The following is an 8,070-nucleotide window of genomic DNA, read 5'->3' on the forward strand; positions in this document are numbered from 1 at the left end:
TAGTGGTCTCAAGTTAATAAAAACAAAAAGTACATAGTGGCAAAGGAATAGAACCACCAGCATTCAAAAGCAGCTTTGTCAACTAGGCAAACACTCTAAAGCTTGTTTCTGTTGTCCATCACTGATCAACTGGTAGAAATTTTGAAATGAAAAAAAAAATAAAAAAGAAAGAAGGGTCCTTTTATTTTCTCTGTTTAAAATCAAACAGAAAACAAACATCAACTCTGTTATACACTAACAGTCTTCAAAGTATATTATTTGTACAAGAGAAGGACTAAGAACAAAACTCTTTACAGAGATCCAAGCAGGAGTGAGAGAGAGCACACCCCTCACACAGCTTTCCGATGGTACTTGGGAGCAGCTGCATCATAATCACTGGCACTGAACACAGTTGCAGAATTCTTTGACAGATACTCAAGGAAATCATGTAGATAGTTCAGTAATAAAACAAGACTTTTATCATCTAGAGGTGTATAGGCCTACATTGCTCCAATTCGTACAATGTCAGTAAATCACCAGCGTATCCAAGTGATCAGCTGGAATTTCAGCATACAGTGGTCTCTCAAGTTTGTAGAGTAGCTGAGTGCCCAACATTAAATTGAAGTATTCCTTCGTCCCTGCCACTGCCTCATTAACAGCATACTCCTTATCATTTGTATTTCCTCAAGACTTCTTATAATTTGCATAATACTCCAAAATGAAATCCACATTCTTCTTCTTCTCAGGAAGATAAAAAAGAGCTGCTTTTATCTGGTGATCAAGTCCCAGTCATCCACCAGCCCTGGTATCAGGTCTTCAAGGATCTTCATTTTAACTTCAATTCTCTTCATGAATGTTTCTTCATTTTTTTTCTTATTGTTTTTTTTTTATTTTTCAACTTTATTATTCAGGTTTTTTTCTTTATTAACTTGAGTATTTCTTATTTACATTTCAATTGTTATTCCATTTCCCGGTTTCCAGGCCAACATCCCGCTAACCCCTCCCCCTCCCCTTCTATATGGGTGTTCCCCTCCCAATCCTACCCTCATTACCGCCCTCCCCCAAACAATCACATTCACTGGGGCTTCAGTCTTAGCAGGACCAAGTGCTTCCCCTTCCACTTGTGCTCTTACTAGGCTATTCGTTGCTACCTATGAGGTTGGAGCCCAGGGTCAGTCGGTGTATAGTCTTTGGGTAGTGGCTTAGTCCCTGGAAGCTCAGATTGCTTGGCATTGTTGTACATATGGGGTCTCAAGCCCCTTCAAGCTCTTCCAGTCCTTTCTCTGATTCCTTCAACGGGGGCGCCTTTCTCAGTTCAGTGGTTTGCTGCTGGCATTCACCTATGTATTTGCTGTATTCTGGCTGTGTCTCTCAGGAGAGATCTACATCCAGTTCCTATCAACCTGCACTTCTTTGCTTCATCCATCTTGTCTAATTGGGTGGCTGTATATGTATGGGCCACATGTGGGGCAGGCTCTGAATGGGTGTTCCTTCTGCCTCTGTTATAAACTTTCCCTCCCTATTCCCTGCCAAGGGTATTCTTGTTCCTCTTTTAAAGAAGGAGTGAAGCATTGGCATTTTGGTCATCCTTCTTGAGATTCATGTGTTCTGTGAATCTAGGGTATTTCAAGCATTTGGGCTAATATCCACTTATCAGTGAGTGCATACCCTGTGTGTTTTTCTGTGATTGGGTTACCTCACTCAGGATGATATTTTCCAGTTCCATCCATTTGCCTAGGAATTTCATAAAGTCATTGTTTTTGAAAGCTGAGTAATATTCCATTGTGTAGATGTACCACATTTTCTGTATCCATTCCTCTGTTGAAGGGCATTTGGGTTCTTTCCAGCTTCTGGCTATTATAAATAAGGCTGCTATGGACATAGTGGAGCACATGTCTTTGTTATATGTTGGAACATCTTTTGGGTATATGCCCAAGAGAGGTATAGCTGGATACTCAGGCAGTTCAATGTCCAATTTTCTGAGGAACCTCCAGACTGATTTCCAGAATGGTTGTACCAGTCTGCAATCCCACTAACAATGGAGGAGTGTTCCTCTTTCTCCACATCCTCACCAGCATTTGCTGTCACCTGAGTTTTTGATCTTAGCCATTCTCACTGGTGTGAGGTGAAATATCAGGGTTGTTTTGATTTGCATTTCCCTTATGACTAAAGATGTTGAACATTTCTTTAAGTGTTTCTCAGCCATTCGGCATTCCTCAGCTTTGAATTCTTTGTTTAGCTCTGAACTCCATTTTTTAATAGGGTTATTTGTCTCCCTGCAGACTTACTTCTTGAGTTCTTTTTATATTTAGGATATGAGCCCTCTCTTTGTTGTAGGATTGGTAAAGATCTTTTCCCAATCTGTTGATTGTCGCTTTGTCCTAACAACTGTGTCCTTTGCCTTACAGAAGCTTTGCAGTTTTGTGAGATCCCATTTGTAGATTCTTGATCTTAGAGCATAAGCCATTGGAGTTTTGTTCAGTAAATTTTCTCCAGTGCCCATGTATTCGAGATGCTTCCCCACTTTTTCTTCTATCAGTTTGAGTTTATCTGGTTTGATGTGGAGGTCCTTGATCCACTTGGACATAAGCTTTGTACAGGCTGATAAGAATAGATCGATCTGCATTCTTCTACATGTTGACCTCCAGTTGAACCAGCACCATTTGCTGAAAATGCTATCTTTTTTCCATTGGATGGTTTTAGCTCCTTTGTCAAAAATTAAGTGACCATAGGCGTGTGGGTTCATTTCTGGGTCTTCAATTCTATTCCATTGGTCTATCTGTCTGTCTCTGTACCAGATTTACCTGGACTCTCTTCTTCCTAGGAGGCTGAGGGTTCTCACTGGTACTGCCACCATCTCTGTTTCCAGGTGTTTTCTGTTTGTTATTTTTTTGTTTTCAACTCAATATTTTTCTGTTGCAGATCAGATGTCTTCTTCCCTGGAGCAGCCCCTCACATCTTGCCCTCTGCATATTGTTCCTGATTAGCCTTTTGAAGTTCCTGCTGTTTCTACAAATTGGTGGCTATACATTTGAGCATTTGAGTACTCTACTTTCTAGCACCCATTCAACCCAACTAGACGTCAGAAGGGGACGGGGTACTGAGGAACAGGAAAATGGGGTACAATATCTTCATGTCTTCAAAGATTTTTCAGAGCGCCTGGACCTCACATCATTTTTATTCCAACCACTCTGATTGATAAAGTACTTCATTCATTTGTCCTTTGTGGCAGCCTTTACACACTTTGCTTCATAAGAAGGCTTCATGTCCTGCTTGGGTGCCATTTATAAATGATTTGCCACCTCCTCCTTCCACCAGACTTTTTCTTAAAAAAAAAATCAAGAACTTTCCAGAACTGGAAAAACATAGGAGCCCTCAGGTGAACAATGAAAGCTATTTAGAAGTATCAATCATTACATATTTATTGAAATAAGAAAAATTATAAGAAAACAACAAACCATCAGATTTGGGAAGTTGATCTGTAAGGTTATTTTGTAAGATACATAAGAAATAAGGCAAGTTGCAGAAACAATTATTTTTCAGCAAAAGACAAAGCTATCTTTTAACGACTGGATTAAAATACATTCAACCTGATTTCATAAGCAATCCAATTATCACTCAAAGAAAAAAAACCTTGGGATTCATAAAGAAGAAGCAACATGGATAAATACTAAAATTGATACAACATATTGATTACTGTAAAAATAACTTGTTTTCTCTTAAGAAATAAAACATTTATGGCTTAGGAATATGTTGTATGCCCCATTTAATTATCTAAAATAACTATACATTGTTTTTGAATGAGTGAGTTTATTAAGTATTAGTAAGCAGAATAGGTAGTGAGTACCAGAGAGTGGGGAGCAGTGTAGTTTTATAGTGAGGCTTCGTCAAACTGGTAGTTCACAACTTCCATATGAGATGACAGGAGCCCTATTGGCAGAGCAAACAACATATCACCTAACACCACTTACAAACATCCAGCAGAAATTGACTAGGGTAGCTTTATGGAGGCAACCAGCAGGAGTTTGCAATTTAAACTGCCTTGTGCTTAGTAGACTATTCTCTTAGGTGAGACTTCCAAGCAAAAGAACAAATAAGAGCAGACAAATAATGACACTAGAACAGGTATTTATAATCATTCAGCAGAAACTCACTGCAGAAGTTGAGGCTGTCAGCTAGAGTTCCCTCGCTGAGTTTCTGCTGTGAACTCTTCTCTGCTCTTTCCATGTATGCATGTTTTCCATGTTTGAACTTAGGTTTCACACTAGCACTACAGGTATTTTTATACCATGAGATAGGAATAATAGTAGCCTCTGTTGAAAATGTCTGAATTCTAGCTGTTTTCAAGGACACAATAGTTTTACTATTAGACTATTTTGCTGTTCTTTCCTCTATTGGTCACAAAATTTCTGGGACTAGTCTACCTAGTACAAGGAACTATGGAGGATACTCTAAAACAAACATGCTTGAGCTTGAAATAGAAAGACCAATGGGGGAGGCTACCAGCTTGTCAATGAGCTCAAGCAGCACAAGACAATTTGCCAATTTGTTACACAGAGATGGCTCAGTTGGAAAAGTGCCTGTGCCACAGCTTGAGGACTTACGTTCAAGAACCAGAATCCACAGCATACTCCTTATCATCTGTATTTCCTCGACATGGTGGTGAGTGTCTGTAATCCCAGGGAAAGGGAGGCAGAGATGGGGAATTCTCTGGCCAGTCCAGTCTAGCTGTGAGAAACTGCTTCAAAAAGTAATGTGGATATGGCCCATACATATACAGCCATCCAATTAGACAAGATGGATGAAGCAAAGAAGTGCAGGCCGACAGGAGCCGGATGTAGATCGCTCCTGAGAGACACAACCAGAATACAGCAAATACAGAGGCGAATGCCAGGAGCAAACCACTGAACTGAGAATAGGACCCCCGTTGAAGGAATCAGAGAAAGGACTGGAAGAGCTTGAAGGGGCTCCAGACCCCATAGGTACAACAATGCCAAGCAACCAGAGCTTCCAGGGACTAAGCCACTACCTAAAGACTATACATGGACTGACCCTGGACTCTGACCTCATAGGTAGCAATGAATATCCTAGTAAGAGCACCAGTGGAAGGGGAAGCCCTGGGTCCTGCTAAGACTGAACCCCCAGTGAACTAGATTGTTGGGGGGAGGTTGGCAATGGGGGGAGGATGGGGAGGGGAACACCCATAAAGAAGGGGAGGGGGAGGGATTAGGGGGATGTTTGCCCGGAAACCGGGAAAGGGAATAACACTTGAAATATATATAAGAAATACTCAAGTTAATAAAAAAAAATAAAGTAATGTGGACTCCATTTTTGGTGGTAATGCAAACTGGTACAACCACTCTGGAAATCAGTCTGGAGGTTCCTCAGAAAATTGGACATTCCACTACCTGAGGACCCAGCTATACCACTCTTGGGCATATACCTAAAAGACGATCCAACATATAACAAAGACACATGCTCCATTATGTTGATTGCAGCCTTATTTATAACAGCCAGAAGCTGGAAAGAACCCAGATGCCCTTCAACAGAGGAATGGATTAAAAAAATGTGGCACATGTACACAATGGAATATTACTCAGCTATCAAAAACAATGACTTCATGAAATTCATAGGCAAATGGAATGAACTAGAAAATATCATCCTGAGTGAGATTACTCAATCACAGAAAAACACACTTTGTATGCACTCATTGATAAGTGGATATTAGCCAAAAAGCTCGAATTACCCAAGATGCAATCCGCAGACCACAGGAAGCTCAGGAATAAGGATGCCCAAAATGTGGATGCTTCCACTCCTTCTTAAAAGGGGAAAAATATCCATAGGAGGGGATATGGAAGCAATATTTAGAGCAGCGACTCAAGGAATGCCCAGTCAGAGCTTGCCTGGCATGTGGCCCATATATATACAGCCACCAAAACTAGATAAGATTGATGAAGCTACTCTCTGCTCCCAAACCCCGTGGGAGAGAGACCTCACCGCCTGGTCAGGTGGGCACTCCTGAGGCTGCAGAGTGGAGGAGACCACCAACACTGCCCACCCCTGCCCACATCCCTGGCCCAAGAGGAAACTGTATAAGGCCTCTGGGTTCCTGTAGGGGAGGGCCCAGGAGCGGCAGGACCCCTGCGCCTGAGACACCGCTGGAACCTGAAGGAAACAGACCGGATAAACAGTTCTCTGCACCCAAATCCCGTGGGAGGGAGAGCTAAACCTTCAGAGAGGCAGACACGCCTGGGAAACCAGAAGAGACTGCACTCTGTGCACATCCATACGCCAGAGGAAAACACCAAATGCCATCTGGAACCCTGGTGCACGGAGGCTCCCGGAAAGAGCGGCGCAGATCTTCCTGGTTGCTGCCGCCGCAGAGAGCTCGTGGGCAGCACCCCGCGAGCAAACTTGAGCCTCGGGACCACAGGTAAGACCAACTTTTCTGCTGCAAGTGACCTGTCTGGTGAACTCAAGACACAGGCCCACAGGAACAGCTGAAGACCTGTAGAGAGGAAAAACTACACGCCCGAAAGCAGAACACTCTGTCCCCATAACTGGCTGAAAGAAAACAGGAAAACAGGTCTACAGCACTCCTGACACACAGGCTCATAGGACAGTCTAGCCACGGTCAGAAATAGCAAAACTAAGTAACACTAGTGATAATCTGATGGCGAGAGGCAAGCGCAGGAACCCAAGCAACAGAAACCAAGACTACATGGCATCATCGGAGCCCAATTCTCCCACCAAAATAAACATGGAATATCCAAACACACCAGAAAAGCAAGATCTAGTTTCAAAATCGTATTTGATCATGATGCTGGAGGACTTCAAGAAAGACGTGGAGAACTCCCTTAGAAAACAAGTAGAAGCCTACAGAGAGGAATCGCAAAAATGCCTGAAAGAATTCCAGGAAAACATAAATAAACAAGTAGAAACCCATAGAGAGGAGACACAAAAATCCCTGAAAGAATTCCAGGAAAACACAATCAAACAGTTGAAGGAATTAAAAATGGAAATAGAAGCAATCAAGAAAGAACACATGGAAACAACCCTGGACATAGAAAATCAAAAGAAAAGACAAGGAGCTGTAGATACAAGCTTCACCAACAGAATACAAGAGATAGAAGAGAGAATCTCGGGAGCAGAAGATTCCATAGAAATCATTGACTCAACTGTCAAAGATAATGTAAAGCAGAAAAAGCTACTGGTCCAAAACATACAGGAAATCCAGGACTCAATGAGAAGATCAAACCTAAGGATAATAGGTATAGAAGACAGTGAAGACTCCCAGCTCAAAGGACCAGTAAATATCTTCAACAAAATCATAGAAGAAAACTTCCCTAACCTAAAAAAAGAGATACCCATAGGCATACAAGAAGCCTACAGAACTCCAAATAGATTGGACCAGAAAAGAAACACCTCCCGTCACATAATAGTCAAGACACCAAATGCACAAAATAAAGAAAGAATATTAAAAGCAGTAAGGGAAAAAGGTCAAGTAACATATAAAGGCAGACCTATCAGAATCACACCAGACTTTTCGCCAGAAACTATGAAGGCCAGAAGATCCTGGACAGATGTCATACAGACCCTAAGAGAACACAAATGCCAGCCCAGGTTACTCTATCCTGCAAAACTCTCAATTAACATAGATGGAGAAACCAAGATATTCCATGACAAAACCAAATTTACACAATATCTTTCTACAAATCCAGCACTACAAAGGATAATAAATGGTAAAGCCCAATATAAGGAGGCAAGCTATACCCTAGAAGAAGCAAGAAACTAATCATCTTGGCAACAAAACAAAGAGAAGAAAAGCACACAAACATAACCTCACATCCAAATATGAATATAACAGGAAGCAATAATCACTATTCCTTAATATCTCTCAACATCAATGGCCTCAACTCCCCAATAAAAAGACATAGATTAACAAACTGGATACGCAATGAGGACCCTGCATTCTGCTGCCTACAGGAAACACACCTCAGAGACAAAGACAGACACTACCTCAGAGTGAAAGGCTGGAAAACAACTTTCCAAGCAAATGGTCAGAAGAAGCAAGCTGGAGTAGCCATTCTA

At 41.6% G+C, this 8,070-nt stretch overlaps 1 pseudogene; it reads right to left on the reverse strand.

Annotated features, from left to right (window-relative positions):
• Positions 1–329: 329 nt before the first annotated feature.
• Positions 330–3,245, reverse strand: Morf4l1-ps2 (mortality factor 4 like 1, pseudogene 2; annotated as a pseudogene).
• Positions 3,246–8,070: the final 4,825 nt, after the last annotated feature.

This window comes from Rattus norvegicus, chromosome X (assembly GCF_036323735.1).
Source record: "Rattus norvegicus strain BN/NHsdMcwi chromosome X, GRCr8, whole genome shotgun sequence".
Classification (NCBI taxonomy): Eukaryota; Metazoa; Chordata; class Mammalia; order Rodentia; family Muridae; genus Rattus; species Rattus norvegicus.